Here is a 22182-nt window from a genome sequence, read left to right on the forward strand (position 1 = left end):
AAGACTCAAACCCCTTGGGTCTTAACACAAGGGAAATAAACCATTCCCCCACCCAGACTTTCCCTTCCTTGGTCATCTGGAGAGACTACTCTGATTCAAACTCCTTGAATCTAAAACAAAGAGGGATTCACCTTTCCCCTCCTCTTCCCCCCCCCCCCCACCTATCCCTGGTGAGTCAGACTAATCCCCTGGGGTCTCAAACAAGGGAAAAAGTCACTCAGGTTCTTAAAAAGAAAAGCTTTTAATTAACAAGAAAAAGTGAAAACTAGCTCTGTAAAATCAGTATGGAAATGCTTACAGGGTATACAGCTTATAAAACTAAAGAGACTCCCTCCCCCCTAGCATAAGTACAAGTTACAGCAACCAGAGGTAAAATATTCTTCTAGCAAAATACACATTTGCAAATACAGAAAAAACAAACAAGACTAATCCGCCTTTTTAATTAATACTCACTATATTGAATAGAAGAGACTTTCAGGAAGCTTGGAGAGCCTGAACGTATGTTTGGCCCCTCTTAGATCCAAGAGAGAACAACCCCCAAAACAAAGAACCCAAACAAAGTCTTCCCTCCACTGAGATTTGAAAGTATCTTGTCCCTTCATTGGTCCTCTGGTCAGGTGTCAGCCAGGTTCACTGAGCTTGTTAACCCTTTACAGGTAAAAGACATCAGCTTTGAGGGCAAGGTGCTTCTCCTGGAAGTGGGCAACTGCCTGATGGAGGATATGGTGCCATTGGGGTCAGTTGGTGGCTTGCTCCTCCCAGCTTGTGATGTCCATATCAGTTTTCTTGAGATATGCTTTCAGTGTGTCTTTGTAGTGTTTCCTTTGACCGCCACGGGATCTCTGACCATGGGTGAGCTGAGAATAGAGGACTTGTTTTGGGAGGTGAGAGTCTGGCATCAGCACACAATGTCCAGCCCAGCAGAGTTGGTGCATGAGAATCATTGCTTCCATGCTGATGATTTTGGCTTCAGTGAGGATGCTGGCATTATTGCAGCAATCTTCCCACTTGATGCAAAGGATCTTCCGGAGGCATTGTTGGTGGTACCTCTCCAGACTCTTGAGGTGCTGTCGATAGGTCACCCAGGTTTCACATCCATAGAGAAGTGTAGGAATAAATCTTATAGAGCTGGATCTGGGTGTCCTGCTGTAGGTAACGGTCCATGAAAACGCTCCACAAGTCAGTGCCCAGATATTCAGCTTGTAGCACACTCATTATGAGGTGCTCTTTGTCCATGATATTGCAGGTTGTCATGAGAGTTTTTGAAAAGATGACAACCTGGTCACCAGCTCTGAAGATGGCTGCCAGCAGAGCTCCATGCTGTGAGCAGTGCTCTTTGTACAGCTCAGCAGCTTCTGGGTAAGTTGAATGTTGTACAGTGAAGAGCAAAGGCGACTAGACAGGCTAACTCAGCCACTGAGGAACGGCAGGGGGGAGAACTCTGCACCATTAGCATGGCAGGGAGGGGCATGCACACTGACAGACCTAAAATGACTGGAGGGGAGATAGAGGAGAGCAGCAAAAAGTTGGATGGCCCGACTGGCTACAAGCATCTGACACCCATTTATGTCCAATACCTTTTTAAAAAAAATGTGGTTGCATCAATGCCCTATGTTCCTCTCGTGACTGAAACAGGAAACTGATTCAGTCACTGCTTGGCCTGAGAAATCAATCTGCTTGGAGTGTTACTTGCACCAGCAACAATTGACTGAGAAGGTCTGCTGCAAATCCAACTCTTCTCTGTGGAACACCTGGAACTACCAATTCCAGCTTCGTTTAGATAGGCACATTCCCCTCCGCCTTGTATTTCAAACCTTAAAAGAAAAAAAGAAATTCAAGCTACTCTGTTCGTAATAAGACAAAACAAGGCTAAGGTTACCAAGTAGCGATTTCTGGGACTAGACCACTCGATTTTGAAGAAAGGACCCACTGATCATGTAATCTGACCTCTTTCATGTATCTCTAGCTAGTTCCTCGGGGCAAGCAGATGGTGAAATGCTCACCCACAAGTGTGTGGGGCAACTTCTGTGATTAACTGCTCACCAATAACTGTAAGCGGTTCACAGTCTGGCCCCAAAGAGTTTAGATTTCAGTGTAATTGTTAATTCATGTAATGTGACTGGGTACCTAGATCACCTGAGCTCCCAGAATGGACAAACATTCTGAATAGGAGAATAGCAAATCTGCTTCCAGAACAATTCCCCCCAAAAGGGCATGATCTATAAGGAGGGATTTTTTTTTTTTTAAATGTGGGTCTAGTCAGCTCAATGAAACCTGATCTTGATCAGGGCATTGAGAGCTGGACTAAAGTTTTCCAACTTCAAATTTTTTCAGGGGAAGAAAAAAAAGCAGATTCGGCAACACAAATATACAAAATGTTTCAGTGTCTGTTTCACTAAACTCTGGGATGAAAACAAAAAACCCAGGAAAGTCATTGTTTTGCTTTAACATTTTTGAGGTGACATCCTTCAATTTGATTTAAAGAATGTTAAAAATGCAGAAAAATGAAAATGAGCTCTTTTGTTTTGGGTCAAACAGGGTTTCATTCAACCCAATACAAATTTTTCGCCCCCCTTTGACTTTCTGATTTGTCAAAAAAAGTAACATTTTATTTGTGTCAACCCAAAACAAGTTTCTCACCCCAGGATTTCAGGTTTGCCAATAATTTAAAAAAAAACTGGCTCTCACTGTGCTTTACAAAGCTGTACAAATAACTGGCATTTTTTAAACACCTCAAAAATACTTGTTCCTGACATTGGAAGTCTCCAAGACTGTTTAAAAAGTTTGTGTTTTGACAAGTTTGGAAAATGACCTTCCCCCACACATTTCTTCAGTGGTGAAATGGAAAAAGGGAAGAAAACCCTGAATGTTAAAAAAAGTGTGCAAAAAACCACACACAAAACCTTCGCATGCCAGTTTCGTGAGACTTTAATCCCCCCTCCCCCGAACAAATCTTTGCCCTTTTTTGGCAAACTCTATAAATATAACAAAAGTTCACGAGGCTGCTTTTCGTACATGGAAAACCAACAACTGGCCTTTTTGTAAACAGGCACCATAAATCTGTCCTTTAGCTTTGTGCCCACCTCCTAGCATCTAGAAAGGACTCACCCATTGTTGAGGTCGGTGCCATTGGCCCATTTCCAGGTCCCACTAGGTTCCCTCCAGAAGCTGATCCAGTGGTCAGGGATCCCTTTGTAGCGTATCATGAAAACCTTTTAAAGCAAACGTTTGGCATAAGTCAGAGCAGCCCATGGGGACAAGTCAGCAACTGGAGCAGCCTTGAATTTATTTTATTTTAGGGGGTGGAAGGGACACCACCACAAAACCACCTTTGTCACCTGCTCCTGACCTACACTACCCAGAGTCTGAGTCTCTCACCTTTTCCTGCTCACTGTCGATCCCAGCCAGGGAGGCACCGAGGGAGGAGCAGTGGCTCTGGCTGTAGGTCCAGTTCCCTTCTGTCTCAGAGAAGTAGTAGCATTTCCCTTGGTAACTGACCCAGCCATCCGGGCATGAGGCCTCTGGGGATTTAGGATCAGCCAGACACAGTTCAGATTTTCTCACTGGAGATTAGGAAATCACACAGAATCAGAGATGTTTCCCTTCCCCTCTTCTGCAGGGGGGAGAAATCAAATGGACAAGCCCCTCGGTGACATTTTCTCCCCACCCTCTTCTACATTAGGGAACCCTGGGCAGAAACTTTCCTTTACAAGGTGCACAGACCCAAACACCCATCCAGGGATTACAGCTGTGGGGTTCGATGGAGCCGCCCTGTCAACACTGGGCTTTGTGTTTCCTGCGCCTGCCTTAACAGCCACACTCAAAAACATTTTCAATATCAAATATTTACTATCCAAGAGTGTGGTGGTTACAGTATTAGTCATGTGCAACGGGGACTAGTTAGCATGGCTTTTGGAACATTAACCACAACCCACATTTGCAATGAAACTGCAATCTCATGCAGAGTCTTCACCTCTGGAATTCTCTCACATATATTTAAACTCTGCAGCCTCAGAGTGGGTGTTTTGCAATGAATCTCACACTGCCAGGTAGCAGCCGGTCAATAAGCCATGGGAGCTGGGCTGTGGGAACAACTGAGGGTGGGAAAGGCCCTACAGAAAGGTCAAATGCTTGATAGAGTGAGTGGATGCACTGTTCAAGGCTGGGCAGCATAGGGGTATGAGATATGGGGGGGAGGAAGGGGAATAGGAGATTCAGTGCTGAAAACTGCACAAAGTAAAACGATTCTCACCTGACCATGCAATAAGGACACTGATGAGAACGATATTGAGAACCACACTCAGAACTGTGAAAGGACGTGCCCATGACTTGACTCTTGACAGACAGCCTGGAAAAGAAAAAACATCTAGATTACCTGGTATTTATATGGCCCTCTCCTCTCCCCCCATTGCCATAGTAATGTTCCTAGGGCTGTTGTATCTGAGACCACAAGGGATCAAACTTCTATTAACAAGATCAGCTAAAGCTGGTTAAAAAAAGTGGTCTGGGATATTTCCAGAGGAACTCTCTGGCTAACATGGCAAATCCATGAAGTTCTGGAAAAGTTTGGAAACAGTTGCAGACATGAATGTCCCATCAAGGAAAGAATTAGCTGAAATAAATGGCTGAAAGAAGAGATCCCCTGAGAAATCTCAGAGCACCTCAGAAAACAGCCACTATCATGCAACTGTTGAGCAGGCACAGGAGGAATAAGTCAATAGAGATGGGACCAAGATACACCCCTCTGCAAGTTGTGTCTGGAGCAGATTTAGCACCTGCCCAGACTTTTGGATGCAATATGGAAAGGGAAGTGGTTTTTAAATGGGCAGGTCCCTGCCAAATTCAGTCCATTTTGGTCACTTTTACAGTCATAGGATTTTTTAAATGGTAAATGTCATGATTTCGGCTATTTAAACCTGAAATGTCATGGTCCTGACCCAAAAAGGAGTTGTGGGGGAGGGAGGGTCACATGGTTGTGTGGGGGCAGGTTGCAGTACTGCCACCCTTACTTCTGTACTACTGCTGACCCCAGCACTGCCTTCAGAGCTGGGCAGCTGGAGAGCAGTGACTGTCGGCTGGGAGCCCAGCACTGCAGGCAGAGCCACCACCAGCAGAATAAGGGTGGCACGGTGTGGTATTGCCACCCTTACTTCTGCTCTCCAGCCACCCAGCTTTGAAGGCAGCGCAGAAGTAAAGGTGGCAATACTGTGACCCCTCCCCCTTAAAAATAATCTTGGAACCCTCCCCCCACTCCCTTTTGGGTGAGGAACCTCAATTTGAGAAACACCAGCCTCCCCTGTAAAATCAGCATAGTACAGGATAAAAGCACACACAAGACCAGATTTCACAGTCCAGGCTGTGAATTTGGTAGGGCCCCAGTTAGAGGGCCTGGTCCTCCACAGCTACCAGAGAGGACCAGGATGTGTTGCAGCAGGGAGCTTAATAGATGTCGGAACTTCCCAGTTAGGGTGTTCACTAGCTACTGCTTAAAGCTTGGCTGTTATTTCCTCACACTACATGGTGGCAGAAGTGGGATCTGAACCCACAATTCCCAGCCATTAACACAGTGAGTGCCTTTAAATGACAATCACACTTGGAAACAGGAAAAAAGAACCCAAAGATGGAGCTATACCTATAGGAGAACTTTTGCTTCTCTCTCCGTCATGTCTAGTGACATCTGCAGGAGTCTCTCTATTGTGTTTCACTTGGGCTTCCTGGGAATTCAGGAGCGCATCTGGCTCCATCTTCTCAACAGGACATGATCCACTGCCGATCTTCTCTTGCGCTCCCCAAAAGGGGCATGTTGCTTTAAAATATGATTTTCAGGAATTTGCTGTACCTATGGTCCTGTTCACAGTGGGACAAGCAGTGCTGGCAGAGCACTTCATAAAGAATTTCAAAGCAGCTCACTTGATTGCAACTCAGCTGCAGTTTGGCTATGCAGGGTCATTTGAGAAAACATGTTTCAAATACAATTTGAGCACAAGTTTTTTTCTGGATTCAACCAACCAGGCTGTTTGAGAGCTGTGTTCAAATGAGCTGTTCCAAAATTATTCTTGGCACTCTATTCCCCTGGTCAACAAGCCCGTAAGCAAGCTCTAACCACATTGATTTCAGTTTGTGTGACATCCTTGTTCTGTTTCCTTTCACCAGAGTCCTGTTTTGTCAGTGTCTGATGATTTACCTGTGGAGAGAATGTTATGGGTTATATGGTTTCATCTGCCCAGCCATAGCCTTGCACATCAGAAAGATTAAGAACAGAAAAGACAGCAACAGCCCCCGTGGACAGGGACTTTCCATGGAGCCAGGGTCAGTCCCACTTCTCAGGAACAGCTGGTTATTATCCCTTCTCCCCCTCAGCAGACTTCAGGCATTTCACCTGCCCATGCCTGCTCAGTAGCAGCTGCTGCCACGTGGGATCCCTAGGGTGTCTTGACATTGTAGCACAGATGATCAGGGAACAGGTTGTGCATTGTATCCTTTCACTAACAATCTATCTTTATTTCAGTAAAGCTTTGACGCAGACCCACGTGATAGTCTCATAAGCAAACTCAGGAGATGTGGTCTAGATGAAACTGCCATTTTGCAAAAGTTTTTCAATCAATTGTGCACAGAATAGTTATCAATGGTTTGTGGTCCAATCGAGAGGGCGTATCTAGTGGGGACCTGCAAAGATCAGGTCTGGGTCCAGGACTATTCAACATTTCCATTGACTTGGATAAAGGAGTAGAGAGCATGCTTATCAAATCTGCAGATGGCACCAAGCTGGAAGGTGTTGCAAACACTTGGAAAGACAAGATTAGAATTCAAACTGACAAATTGGAGAATTGATCTGAAATCAACATGTGCAAAGTACTTCACTTAGGAAGGAAAAAAATCAGTCACAGATACAAACTGGGGAAGAATCGGCTTGACGGTAGTGCTGCTGAAATAGATCAGGAGGTTATAGGGGGATCACAAACTGAATGAACCAAAACATGATGCAATTGCAAAAAGAGGCGAATATTCTGGCAGTGTAATAACAGGAGTGTTGTATGCAAGATGGAGGTAACTGTCCTGCTCTGCTCAGCACTGGTGAGGCTTCAGCTGGAGTGTCAAGTATCAGAGGGGAGCCGTGTTAGTCTGGATCTGTAAAAGCAGCAAAGAATCCTGTGGCACCTTATAGACTAACAGATGTTTTGGAGCATGAGCTTTCGTGAAGTGGTGAATACCCACTTCATCCGATGCAAGAGCTGGAGTGTTGTGTCCAGATCTGGGCACCCCACTTTAGGAAAGATGTGGGCAAATTGGGAGAGGCCAGAGGAGAGCAACAAAATGATCAAAGGTTTTGAAAACCTGCCCTATGAAGGAAGCCTAAAAAATTTGACATTTAGTCTTGAGAAGGGAAGACTGAGGGGGGGGACCTGATAACAGTCTTCTAATATGTTCAGGGCTGTTATAAAGAAGTTGATCGATTGTTGATCAATTGTTCTCCATGGTCACTGAAGGTAGGACAAGTAGTAATGGGCTTGATCTGCAGGAAGGGAGATTTAGGTTGGACATTAAGAACAACTTTTCAACTCCAAAGGGGAGTTAAGCTCTGGAACAGGCTTCTAAGGGAGGTGTTTTTTTTGGGTGGGGAGGGGGCACTGTCATTGTCCAATTTGTTCTTACAAACCTCTGAACACCTGCCAGGGACGGTCTAGAAGGTTTACTTGGTTCAGTCTGGGCACAGGAGGAGGAGGAACTTGATGTTTTCTTGAAGTCCCTTCCAGCCCTGATTTCTGTGATTCTAGGTGGAAAAAACAATCCCTAACAGGAGTGGAGAGCATTGCCTAAACAAGTACACTGCTATTTTAGTTTCTGCATTTTTTAAGACAAGTTTAAATTTCCCACCCTGTGTTCTGACCTCTGTCTTACCCAGAGCCCAGGTGGAGTTATACATAACCTTTTGAACAGTCATATCCTTCCACTAAGATTGATGTCACTTTGACTAGCCTCACTAGTCCCAAAAAAAAAAAAAAAAAATCAAACCACACCATGACAGACAAGTTAGGGGGGAGGGATAGCTCAGTGGTTTGAGCATTGGCCTGCTAAACCCAGGGTTGTGAGTTCAATCCTTGAGGAGGCCACTTAGGGATCTGGGGCAAAAATCAGTACTTGGTCCTGCTAGTGAAGGCAGGGGGCTGGACTCAATGACCTTTCAAGGTCCTTCCAGTTCTAGGAGATTGGTATATCTCCAATTATTACCTTTATTACCTAATTTTGACAGAACACTGAAGATGTTGGTTGAGGCAAAAACAGTGCTGCAGCTGAGCTCCACATGGAGGTGTGTGTGTGAAAATAGGATATGAAATATTTATTGACAGCATTTTTCCTGTCTCTCCCCCACCCCCAAACACACTCAGGGAAGGGAGGGGTTACAGCAGGGAAGCTGAGAGTTAGGATTCCCAGGCTCTGTTACCAGCTATGGGACAGAAGTGATGTCTAGTGGTTAGACCAGACCCAACTGGGCACCAGGACTTCTGGGCTTTCCTTTGGACTGGTTCAGACACTTTCAATGGAAGTTAAGATCCTAAACACCCTTGAAGGCCTTGTCCTGAGTGTTATGAATAGACAGGGATAAAAATTTCTAAGGGTCTGAGTCAATACTTCAGCTAAAAGTGCCTTTATTTGTCCAAAGTACGATCGGTGCTACCAAAGGAAACATGTCACAGATGCAAGCAGACCTATTTAACCCTACTTCTTATTGTGATACAGTAAGACAAGTAATGGCCAGTTATTCACAGTAGACAGGACCCCCCCTCCACATTGTCCAGGTGTCCCAGGGCCTTGCAGCTTTCTCCCTTTAAATTCTGTATCTACACATCTTGCAGACATTTCTTCTTACAGTGGCTGCAGTGAGCACAAACGGGGCCTGCAGTTTTAACTCTCAGAAGCAAGTTTAATCTAACAACCGCAAAGCTAATTACAATAGAACCACCGAGTTTCCAGAGTTACAAACTGACCAGTCAACCACACACCTCATTTGGAACCAGAAGTACCCAATCAGCCAGCAGCTGAGACCAAAAACCCACAAAGATAGTACAGTGCTGGGTTAAACACAAACTACTACAGAGGGGTAGTCCTGTATGGTTCTCTTGCTGGGTCTGATCTTACTTAATCCAAGTCCTGGGTTCTAATCCGGTTTTCTGGGGTCTGGAACTTCCCCCAAGCTGGGCCTTGGTTTACCCATCTGTGCAATGGAATACAAACTTTCCCTGCCTCACAGGGGAGTCATGGGGATAGATTCATTAATGCTTGTGAGATGTTAAGGGCTTGGCTACACTTGAAAGTTGCAGCACTGGTGGAGGCTTTCCAGCACTGCAATTAGTAACTGTCCACACCTGCAAGGCACATCCAGCACTGCAACTCCCTGGCTGCAGCACTGGCTGTACACCTGGTCTGGTTGGGGTATAACAAGTGCAGCGCTGGTGATCCAGCACTGTTTGTCAAGTGTGGCCACACACCAGCGCTTTAATTGGCCTCCAGGGTATTAGGAGATATCCCAGAAAGCTTTTAACTAAATTACTCTTTGTTTTGTTATGCAGCCTCTCTTTGTTTTGTTGTGAACTCAGAGCTCCACGTGGAGCTCCCTTGCCAGTACTGCTTATCTAAAAAACAAACACAGCTCCTGTTTGCTGTGATCAATCTGTACCTGTCTGTAAACAATCAAATGAGAGGCAGGCAGGGAGTGAGTGAAACAGCGGGGAGTTGTGTTGGATGCAGGCTGTTTGCAATTAAGAGTTAAGACTAGGGTTGGAAACATTTTCTGATTTTTCAAGGCAGGAAGCTAACACACAGTGTTGGCTCCAAAAATCCACTCTTCCCCCCCCGCTCCCTGTCACACTAGACCCCACTTCACCCCCCTCTTTTGAAAAGCATGTTGCTGCCACTTGAACGCTGGGATAGCTGCCCATAATGCATCACTCCCAACAGCGCTGCAAATGCTGCAAATGTGGCCACACACCAGCCCTGTTCCTGCACAGCTGCACGACCAGCGCTGTAACTCCCAGCGCTGCAACTTTCAAGTGTAGCCAACCCCAGATACTATAGGTGATGAGTGAAAAGTTCCACTCTGCCTCCAGGAGACATATGTGCCTGCATCCCCATTCTGGTCAAAAATTCACAGGGTTTTTGGGGGGGGGGGGGGGGGGAGAGAAGAAGAGAAGAATATTGCATGCTTCACTGCAAGAAAACCTTTCCGATTTTGTGACACTTCATCAGCGGGGGGGAAAAAAAAATCAGATTTGAACAGTGCAAACCCTACATGAAAACAAACAGCAGACAAAGGTGCAATGCATTTTTTAAATCATTTCTTCCTACTTTCGCAGAGGTCTCATGAACAGCTCTACTGTGAGGGTGGGGAAGTCACAGGATTTGGCTCCTCTCTGGCTGTTACCCACATTGAACACTCCAGGACATGACTGGGTCTTTGATTTGCAATGCCTGTTTGTAATATGTGGAGATGTACCAATCTCACAGAACTGGACGGGACCTTGAAGGTCATTGAGTCTGGCCCCCTGCCTTCACTAGCAGGACCAAGTACTGCTTTTGCCCTAAGCGGCCCCCTCAAGGATTGAACTCACAACCCTGGGTTTAGCAGGCCAATGCTCAAACCACTCCGCCCTATAGGTATAAATTTGCTGCCTTCCAAAGTGGCTCACACCGGGCTTTGGGGAAAAAGAAATGAGCCACTACTGTAAAGCCAACCCAGGAACGGAAATACCGGGAAACCGCATTTCAGTCAATTCTCACCACACAAAAAGCGACACCCTCAGAGCGCTGAACGGAGGGTAAATAACGCCACAGCTCTGGCCGCTGTTCCAGGCTCGGAGCGGACCAGCGGAACACGCAGCGTCTGGCTCACTGGGGAACTTCCCCCTAAAGCTGCCCCCAGCCCGACCCCCGCGGGGCGCCCCGACCCACCACACACGGAAATAAGCCGCACCCCCCCCCGCGGGGCTGTTACCCCCGGACGGTCCGTGGCTCCAGATCAGACAGCGACGCCCCCAGGTCTAAGGTCATTTGCCAGCCCCGTGGTGCAGGGACAAGCGCCGGGGCAGCAGCTGAACAAGGGGCCCCAGCAAGTGTCCCCGGGGAGACCTGCCCGGGGCGTGTCCGACCCGGCGCGGGGAGAGGCGGCAGCAGCTGCAGCGGGGTCCGCACCTTCCCCGCGGGGCCCGGCAGCGCCTCACGGGACGCCGGGGGGGGGGGAGAGCAGGGGGCTGCAGCCGATGCACCGAATCGCGCCGGCAACGCGCCCGCCCCCCAGTGCCCAGCAGCGGCCCCGGCCCAGACCCGGCCGCCTCCCTCCCACCCGGACCCGCCGCCACGCGCCGGCAGCAAAGGGCCCTACCTGGGGGAGCCGAAGAACGGAGCGAGCCCGGCCCGAGCGGTCAGCGGGGGCAACCTGGGGTAGCGAAAGAAAGAAACAGCTGAGCGGGACACCGACCTATAAACCTCCGCTAAGTGCAGATCCCACCCCCCGGGGGCGCGCCGCTCGCCTCCTGCTCTGATTGGCCAGTTCCAATTAAGCGGCTAAAACACGTGGCTCGGATTTGCTCTCAGTGGGCGCCGAGTTAACCCGAGCGGAGCCGAGCCGGCCCAGCCTAAAACTAGCTCTGTGCGCTCGTTGGGCCGCCGAGTGCCTGCCCCAGAGGCAGAAGCCCCTGTGCCCGGTGCCGTAACAAGGGCGAGGGGAGCGGGGCACTGGCCTCGGGCCCACAAAGCCGGGAAGGGGGGCGCAGAAAGAGGTGGAGAGGAAAAAAAAACCCAGGTGATCTCCCCCCTTTCCTGCGCTCCCCTCGCGCCTCCTCTGCGTGCCCCCCGGCCCCCCTTGCTCCCCCCCCCCCCTTCCCTAGCCCTAGCTGCCGCAGGGTCCTAGAGCCCCCCCCCCCCTCGCCTTACTGCTAGGGCAGACTGACTCCGGGCCTGCCCTTCTCCCTCGGACCTTTTCATTTTGCAATGGGACCCTCTAGCAGCACAGCCCGCCCCCCCCCCCAGTCACTGCTTCTGCCCCATGCTGGGCAAGGAGGCAGCCCCATCCCTCACCCCCAGTGAGGCTACAGTCAGGGGCAACAGCAGGGGAGGAGGCGCACGCAGCACCCCCCGGCACCCACCACGGGGGAGGTGAGGGAGCTTCCTGGACCTGAGAGGGGCCCTAGGAGCACATGCAGTGACAGTGGTGGGGCTGAGTGTGCTGCTGGGGGCGGGCAGGAAAGGAGGAGTCCTCCCCCCGAGCTTGGTGCTGCTGGCAGGGAAAGGGCTGGGGGGAGTCGTCCTCTCTGGCCCCTGTCCTGGAGCAGCCTGCCTGCACCCCACACTCACCCCCAGCCCTACCCCACCTCAGAGCCCACACCCCCAGTCAGAGCTTTCACTCCCCCACCACACCCTCAACCCTCTGCCTGAGCCCTGAGCCCCTCCAGCACCCCAAACACCTTATCCTTCGGTGGCAATTCAGCGGCAGATCCTTCAGTCCTTCTCTTCCTCTTTGGTGGCACTTCGGCAGCAGCTCAGTCGGGTTTCTTTTCTTTTCACCGCTTGGGGTGGCAAAAAAGCTGGAGCTGGCCCTGCTTCCAGCACCTATGTCCGCATCCAAAAATGTGTATCTGCACCTGATGCGTGATCCGCAAAAGTTATCCACAGATTTCTGTGGATTTGCAGGGCTCTAAACAGCTCCACAGGTCACCGCAGCAGTGAGGCAGGAGCGGGCTGAGCCCCCAGCTGCCCCCCACTTCTCCCCAGAGACCGCTTGCCAGAGCAGGGCTGGACATCCTATGTAACTGCAGCATGCAGACCCTTCCAGGACAGTCGCAGCGCAGTGGCGCCATTTCAGATTTTGGTTTTGGGGGGGGCAACTTTAACCATGATTCCTGCAGGGCTGCCCAAAGGATTCAGGGGGCCTGGGACAAAGGAATTTTGGGGGCCTCTTCCAGAAAAAAAAAGTTGCAATATTATAGAATATTATATTTTCATGGGGGCTCCTGTGGGGCCTGGGGCTTGGGGCAAATTGCCTCACTTGCCGCCCCCCCCCCCTTCTGGATGGCCCTGGGCTACTTAGTCACTTGATAAAACTAGTTTTTTGGCAGGTAACTTAGCAATTAACAGGCAGGAGCCCTGGATCTATTTCCTTTATAAAAGAAAGAAAATTAAAAAAATAGTAGACCCACTCAGCTCTAACGTGTTCTGATATATAGTGGCAAGTCATTTAAGTCAGTGGTTTTCAAACTTTTTTTCTGGCGACCCAGTTGAAGAAAATGGTTGATGTCCATGACCTAATGGAGCTGGGGATGAGAGATTTGGGGTATAGGAGGGGTTCAGGGCTGGGGCAGAGGGTAAGGGTGCAAGGGTGAGGACTGCAGGGTGGGGCCAGGAATGAGACGTTCAGGGTATGGGAGGGGGCTCTGGGCTGGGGCAAGGGGTTGGGTTGCAGGAGGGGGTCAGGGCTCTGGGCTGGGGATGCAGGCTCGGGGGTGGGTCCAGGGATGAAAGGTTTGGGGTGCAGGGGAATCATCCACGGACATCTCTAGTGCCCAGTCATACCCCTCTCTGGCAGCTGGTCTCAGATACTCACCAACAAGTCAAGTAGTGGTGGTTATCCTGACAATGCTGATTCCTCTTTCAAAACAGAAGCAACAGCTGAGGCCATCTCATAACCAGTCACTACAGGATCACTATCAACCTGACATACAATCAGGTTCGTTCATAATCATTTCAAATCTTATTCCAGTCCCTAAGTTCCCGTCCCAGTTACGGTGCATCTACCCTGCAGGGGGGAGGTGTATTTTCCAGCTGAGGCAGATACACACATGCTAGCTTTGACTGAGCGAGTGCTAGACAATACGTAGTTCTGCCTCAGGGCAGGGGACTAGACTAGATGCCCCATTGAGGTCCCTTCCTGGCCTACATTTCTATGATCTGATTCTATGAGTCTATTATTACCCCAGTCACAGACCAGCCCCCACTGTTCTGGGCGATGTACGAACACAGAACAAGAAGAACGTCTCTGCCCCAGAGAGCTGCCAATTGGAGTAGAAGAGATGGACACAGACAGACTGGGGAGAACCAGGAAACAATGAGGTCGTACTGTACTGGCCTGAGAGGTTGGCCCCTCAAGACTCACAGATGTTGCATTCTGGGAACAAAGCACCACATGCGAGAGTGAACCACTGCAAAAATAAAAGGCAGCAAAGGCGACATCGGTTTGTGCAGCCGCGTGTCTGTTCCCATTGGGACTGATGCTCTGCAGACAGACAGCAGCTATTAAACAAGGGGCTGTGGTAATGCCAGACTTGGCCCCTGGTAACCCAGCCCCACTGCAGGGAGAGCAGCATGGACAGACTGGTCCTTCCCTGGGTGATCACGTATCCAGACGTCTGCCAGTCCCCACACAGCCAGACCTAGCTCACCCCCTGGCTGCCCCTCTAGAGAGCCCAACGCTCCATGGCTCTGGGAGGCTGCTGGGTGATGGGGAGAGCGGCACAGCTAGAGCTCGAGCGTGGCTTTATCTCCGTGCACTGAGCCTGCTTATGGGGTTTGATTTGCATCTGTTTTTCCAGAGCAACCCTGTGCCTGAAAGCATAAATGTGTCTGTGGTGCTGAACTACCATAGGAGAAACCATAGACTCTAGAGGATTCTGATCTACATCCCAACCACATCCTCTCTCTGCATCATTTAAACTGTTAGAGTCACTTTCAGTATTTAACTGCACAACTTCATGTCAGGTCTTTAACCCAAGTTCTTCTGCTTCTTCATTCACCTTCCTTTGCTAAATCCTTTAATTCCACGCAAATGCCTTTATTCCCATTTTTTCCCAGAGTAATTTTTATCATACTTCCCCCTATTGTCCTTGCTCTTAAAAACAATTCAATAGTTTTTAGCTCAAACTTTCCAGAATAACGTCCCCAGGCAGGAACCAGATGTGGAAGAATTTAGTTCAAAAGACTAAGAATCAGAAACTTAGAATCAAGTGGGTTTAGAATAGAAATACATTGGCAGCCATAATTATTTCTGTGTGCAGTGCTCCTGATGTATTGCTACGGTGACTTAACATAAGAACATAAGAACATAAGAAAGGCCGTACCGGGTCAGACCAAAGGTCCATCTAGCCCAGTATCTGTCTACCGACAGTGGCCAATGCCAGGTGCCCCTGAGGGAGTGAACTTAACAGGCAATGATCAAGTGATCTCTCTCCTGCCATCCATCTCCATCCTCTGACGAACAGAGGCTAGGGACACCATTCTTACCCATCCTGGCTAATAGCCATTTATGGACTTAGCCACCATGAATTTATCCAGTCCCTTTTTAAACACTGTTATAGTCCTAGCCTTCACAACCTCCTCAGGTAAGGAGTTCCACAAGTTGACTGTGCGCTGCGTGAAGAAGAACTTCCTTTTATTTGTTTTAAACCTGCTGCCTATTAATTTCATTTGGTGACCCCTAGTTCTTGTATTATGGGAATAAGTAAATAACTTTTCCGTATCCACTTTCTCAACATCACTCATGATTTTATATACCTCTATCATGTCCCCCCTTAGTCTTCTCTTTTCCAAACTGCAGAGTTCTAGCCTCTTTAATCTTTCCTCATATGGGACCCTCTCTAAACCCCTAATCATTTTAGTTGCTCTTTTCTGAACCTTTTCTAGTGCTAGAATATCTTTTTTGAGGTGAGGAGACCACATCTGTACACAGTATTCGAGATGTGGGCGTACCATGGATTTATATAAGGGCAATAATATACTCTCAGTCTTATTCTCTATCCCCTTTTTAATGATTCCTAACATCCTGTTTGCTTTTTTGACCGCCTCTGCACACTGCGTGGACATCTTCAGAGAACTATCCACGATAACTCCAAGATCTTTTTCCTGACTCGTTGTAGCTAAATTAGCTTATAGATGGGGACAGTTTTCTGTTCTGTCCTATACAGGTTTTTATAACCTGCCCATCACTTTAATGGGCTATCAACACGTAGCTGTCTAGTCCAGATGTAAATCTATCTAAGGGGTGTCACCCGGGAACAAAACACATGGTGGAGATACAAATCACAGCCAATAGTCATCATTTTAGATACAAAGATGATACATGAATTTAACCAGGATAATCATGCTTCATAGATTGTAACTTTTCCATTAACACCTTACATGATACTTAATCCTGCCATGAGTGCAGGGGCCTGGACTAGATGACCCAGAGGTGGGCAAACAGTGGCCCGCGGGCCACATCCGGCCCACGCGACCGTCCTGCCCTGCCCTTGAGCTCCCGGCCAGGGAGGCAGCCCCGGGCCCCTCCCCTGTTGTTTCCCCTCCCCTGCAGCCTCAGCTCATCCTGCCACCAACCCTCTGGGCAGCAGGGCTGAGAGCTCCTGGCGGGCAGCACAACTGCCTGCCCCGGTGCTCTGGACTGCGAGGCGGCGTGGCTGACTCTGGCCGGGTGGCATGGCTGCCGGTCCTGGTGCTCTGAGTGGCCTGATAGGGGAGCGGGGGTGGGGGGAAGTTGTATAAGGAGCAGGGGGTTCCGGGGGGTGGTCAGGGGATGGGAAAGGGGGTATGGATAGGTGTGTGAGTCCTGGGGTACCTGTCAGGGGCGGGAGTGTGGATAGGGGTTGGGGCAGTCAGGGGACAGGGAGAAGGGGGTTGGATAGAGGTGAGGTGCCAAGGGGCAGTTAGGGGTGGGGTCCTGGGAGGGGGCAGTCAGGGGACAAGGAGCAGGAGGAGTTGGATGGGTCGGGACTTCTGAGGGGAGCAGTCGGGGGTGGGAAGTGGGAGGGGGCGGATAGGGCGGGGGCAGGAGCCAGGCTGTTTAAGGAGGCAGAGCCTTCCCTATCCAACCCTCCATACATACAGTTTTGGAACCCCAATGTGGCCCTCGAGCCAAAAAGTTTCCCCACCCCTGAGATGACCTCTCAAGGTCTCTTCCAGTCCTACAGTTCTGTGATTCTTATCCTAGATTTAGGGTAATTGTGTAACAGTGATAACAACAGTGATATAAATGGTCACCTTTCTTATACACAGCATCACACGCTCCCTGGACACAAGGACATCCTATGAGACATCCAGGCTATCAGTGAAACTGGCACATGTGGTCTCTTTAGTTATCAGTGAGTTTGGAAGAATTCTATTTTTTAATAATTTTGATGGATAATATCAATGTTTATTTTTTAGCATTTTTCTCTGTTTTTATTGATTTCACTTTTCACAGTTGCACAGAATTTTGGGTTTTCAGTATGTTTTTCAATTTTGTTGGAATTCAATTTTTATAGTTGTTGAAAAATATGGCAAAGAGACAATAATTACGTAGACATTGATAGTAGATGCTGAGATTCCAAAAGGTTAAAGCTTTATAACCATTAAAAACCAATTGTCAATATCATATGCCAAAATGTACAAAATAAAGAACCTTAAAACAAACTCTCAAGCAGCATTTTTCTTACTTTGCTGATTTGTAAATTTCGATTCTTATCAATGGAAATATTTTTCATTGGTCTATGTGTGTACAGTGAAATCAATGTTTACCCACATCTCCTGATAAAAATCTCATCCTTTCAAACCTAGTTATTAGCAATTGAAGAGGGGGGATTAGAATGGAAACTCCCAGGCAACCTTAGCTCCAGCTCTTGCTAGTGCTACAGTCTTAAAACCATGGCTGATATTTTAAAGCCAAAAAAAGGGAGTTTGACATCCAATATTCATTGCTTTTAATAGGAGATGGATGTCCAGATCTCCTTGGCAGTTTGAAATCTATTTACACGAGTTGAGGACTGTTCCAGATGGGCTACTCGATGGAATGGCCCTTTTCTTTCCTTTCGGCTGCTCCGAGCAGCACAGTGTCAATTCTATACTGCAGAAGGTGCCCTGGCATAATTCACATGGAGTCTTTCCCTGGGAAAGAGAGTGACCCTTGTGCAGTTGACAACATGATTCACCTGATAGACGGGTCAGCTAGTATGAATTAGACTCCAGCCAAGCGAGGGCTGATTCACACTAGCTGGGGATGTGGCCTCATTGACTCAGCTGGAGCTATGACTGATTTCACTTTTACACCTGGGTCCCCAGACGGAAGTCAGGGAGGGGAAGTGACTGGAACTATTCTCTGCTGGAAATCACTGGGGGAAACCACTCGGGGTGCATGACAGAACTCTGGAACTGAAAGAGCACATTCTGAAACTGCCTCTGTAACTCCCGGAAACTAACCATCTACCTCCCATACTGCAAGGGCTTCACTACACCGTCTCAGTGAAATATGACACTCAACAGCCCTGTTTCTTCCCCTCCCAACACCAGTCCACTGCCTGCAGCCCCATCACCTCTTCAGACCTTTTCATCCCCTCCTCAAGCCCTCGCCTCCTCCCCGTCCAGGATCTGGCCAACTTCTGCGAAGAGAACATGGGCTTAATCCCACTTTACTTATCATCTTCCAAAAGCACCAGGAGGCATCACTGTGTTAAATGCTGCATAGACCCCAGCTGAGATCAGGGCCCCGTTGTGCCGGGCGCTGCACAGACACACAGCGAGAGACAGTCCCTGCCCCAGCTGAGATCAGGGCCCCGCTGTGCCAGGCACTGCACAGACACACAGGGAGTTCAGGACCCTTTGCTTTAACTTATAGAAATACATCTACAAACTTTCACTGAGTTTTAGGTTTAATATGCACCTCCCCTGCTCCATGGCTGTGCACATCTAGAGAGCTCCACCACCTGGTGATTCAGCGCACTGACATGGCCAAATACAGATTCCCATAAAGAAGTTACAAAGGGAAAAATCCTACAAGTTCATGCAGCCCTTCGTCCCAGGGGGGCCAATGCAGGTTACCCACTTGTGTAGCTTTACTAGTGATTCATCTCACCCTGATCCTGCAAAGACTTAAGCACCTGCCTATCTATAAACATGAGCAGACCCAATGACTTCAGTCATAGGCGGCAGGTTTGTATAATTTTTGGTGGGGCCCAAAATGGTGGTGCCCCCCCACTCCCGCCCTGTAAGCCGATATAAAATGAAGCTACAACGCGTCAGTGCCACAAGATTACAAGGGTCAATTAAAAGTGGAAAGTCAGAAGCAGCACTTGCCTACTTCAATATACAGTATTATATTTTGTTGCACCTGTTGTGATGAAGTGGGAATGTTCTTAATATTTTCTCTGAATACTGTGTGGGTGCCTCAGTTTCCCCTGCAAGATGCCAACTGAAGGTGTTGGGGACAAAGAGATCAGGGTGGCCTCCTTGCCTGGAAGAGACACAGAGGCCAGAGGAGGGAGTGTCAGTTTGGAGCTGGCTGGGGAAATGGGGAGAGACCCAGAACTTGGTTCTGGGCTCCCCACCCTCCAAGATGGACCTGACAGAGGGGTTCTGTTTTCTGTACCAAAAAGCTCTGTTTAAACTGTGTTCCCGTCATCTAATAAACCTTCTGTTTTACTGTCTGGCTGAGAGTCACATCTGACTGCGGAGTTGGGGTGCAGCGACCTCTGGTTGCCCCAGGACCAGCCTGGGCAGACTCACTGTGGAAAGTGCATGGTGTGGAAGGGCATGCTGAATGCTCTGAGGTCAGACCCAGGAAGGTGTAAGCTTCTTGACCTGGAGACAGTATGCTCCAAGAGAGGAGGCTCCCCCAGAGTCCTGACTGACTTTGTATGGAGTTGTTCCAAAGCATCACAGCATCCCCTTCCACACCATGCACTTCCCAGAAGTCCGCACAGGCACTGACACTCCCTCCTCCGGCCTTTGTCTCTTTTCCAGGCATTAGGAGGCCACCCGATCTCTCTGTTCTCCAACACCTTCAGTTGGCACCTTGCAGGGGAAACTGATTTGGGAGAAATGAAGTAAAAGCTGCCCAAACCGAGCTTGAGCACTCCTGAATTTTGAGGTGTTCAAATCTGGAAGGCAGGTGCTGGGGGTGGGAGAGGGCTGTGGGCTCCATGGGGGAGCATGGCAGCAACTGTCTGGAGCTGCACGGAGCCAGACACGCTGGTCTGAGTGGCACAGTAAGCGGTTTGGGGGTTGGAGAAGAGGTAGGGAGTTCCGGGGGGCAGTCAAGGGACAAGGAGCAGGGGGGATAGGATGGGGCAGAGGTTCGAAGGGGCAGTCAGGGGACCGGCAGCAAGTGGATCGGCCTGGGAGGCCAGGAGGTTGAGCAGGGGACAGGGAGGAGGGCCCTGGGGGGGAAGTTGGGTGGAGTCTCAGGAGGGGGCAGTTGGGGACAAGGAGAAGGGAGGCTTAGATAGGGGCTGAGGTCCCAAGGGGCAGGTAGGGGCAGGGGTCTCGGGAGGGGGTAATCGGGGGAGAAGGACCAGTGGTGCTTAGATAGGGGGTGGGGGGTCTGGGGGGCAGTTGGGGCAGGGGTCTGGGGCGGGGGCCATCAGCGGCCAGGGGCTAGGATTCAAAGGGCTCTGGGCTGCCTGCAACCGTGGGGAGCCCAGAGCCTTTTAAATCCCAGCCGCGGCCAGGAATCAGAGGGCTCTGCACTGCCCGCTGCGGCGGGGAGCCCAGAGCCCTTTAAATCCAGCCACGACCGGGAGTCAGAGGGCTCTGGGCTCCCCGCCACAGTGGGCAGCCCAGAGCCCTCTGATTCCCGGCCGCGGCTGGGATTTAAAAGTCTCTGCGCTCCGGGCGGCTGCCAGCAGCCCAGAGCAGGGGAGAAACCTAGCTCCAAATATTGCTGGAGCAGAGCCCCTGACTGTGAATATTCCTGGGGCTAAAGCCCCAGGAGCCCATATAAGTTGGCGCCCATGAGCATGTGGAGCTAGAAACTGAAGGAGGGGAGTTGCTGTCGCCCTTCCGGGAGCCCCTCACCCCAGGTAAGCACTGATCTGCATCCCAACCCCCAGCCCCAACCCCCCCCACACACCCAAACTCCTGCTGCAGGGAGGTGCGGAGGGGGGCAAGAGTGCCCCAGCAGCAGCTGGTGTGGCTGGCACAGGGGCTGCTGGAGCTGCTCAGACCTGGGCCAGCCGCCTGGGCCGCTGCAGAAGTCGCAGAGGTCATGGTGTCCCTTACCTTACCTGGGAAGTCCATCTGCTTTTGCTGCAGTGGGTTTCAATCACCTGTGTTCTTAGCTACTCACTGGTGGTGCCTCCACCTGACTGCTTAAGGGAGTCAGGAACCCTACCCTATCCCCTATGTTGTTTCAGCTGTCCCTGACCCGGTCCTTACGCCTACGACTAGCCTGATGCCCTGTACATACACTCTTCTGACCCCTCCATAATGGATGAACCAACAATCAATGGATACTTTGTTTACAAGGGAAATGCAGAGGAAGCCTATAGAGGGAAAGGGTAGATGGATTTGGAGCATGCGTACATCAATAACATCATACAACTCACAAATAACACAACCCCCTGGGGTGGGTTGCCCTGGAGTCATGAGTTCAGTTCACTCCACACTAGCGGGCTCTGTAATGGGGAAAACCACATACCTTGATGAGATGTTGCAGGCCTGGAGGTGCTCGAGTGTGGGAGGTGATGAGGGCACCAATTCACACAGAGGATCTCACCTCTCTGCTGCAGCAACAGGTGTCACCCACAGTGGAAACAGTTCCCGGGGCGTAGCAGGCCTCCTCATTGTTTCCAAGCCCACTCGCTGTCACCCAGAGTAAACTGTCAAACCGCTTTCTGGACAAATTAGACAACACCTCAGGGATGGGGAGACAGTCAGGCTATTGTTCACGTTCTCTTCAGGCGGGGGAGACAGTCGGGGGATCGCCCGCGCTCCCTCCAGGCTGGGGGAGACAGTCGGGGGATCGCCCGCGCTCCCTCCAGGCTGGGGGAGACAGTTGGGGGATCGCCTGCGCTTTCTGCAGGCTGGGGGAGACAGTTGTGGGGTGAGGGTGGGGGGTTGCCGCACTCCCTCAGACATGGAGAAGCAGGAGATTATCCACCTTCCCTTCCATCCCCCAGGTTCATCAGATCCAGGGGCGGCTCTAGGCACCAGCAAAGCAAGCACCTGCTTGGGGCAGCCCATTTGCAGGGGCAGCATGGGAGCTGAGAACCAATAGGGGGCTCTGGGAGCTGTAGTTCCTTGGTTAGCTCCCTGATTATAGAGCCAGCCCTGGAGCAGGGAAAGAACTACATTTCCCAGCATTCCCTTGGCCACCACCAACTGGAAAGGAAGGCGGGGGACCTCATGCAGCAGCATGCTGTGAATGGTAGGGAGACCATATTTTAACATCAAAAA

At 49.9% G+C, this 22182-nt stretch overlaps 1 pseudogene; it reads right to left on the reverse strand.

Moving 5' to 3' along the window:
* Window positions 1-1685: 1685 nt before the first annotated feature.
* Window positions 1686-21024, reverse strand: LOC120383458 (annotated as a pseudogene).
* Window positions 21025-22182: the final 1158 nt, after the last annotated feature.

This window comes from Mauremys reevesii, linkage group 15, assembly GCF_016161935.1.
Source record: "Mauremys reevesii isolate NIE-2019 linkage group 15, ASM1616193v1, whole genome shotgun sequence".
Taxonomy (NCBI): domain Eukaryota; kingdom Metazoa; phylum Chordata; order Testudines; family Geoemydidae; genus Mauremys; species Mauremys reevesii.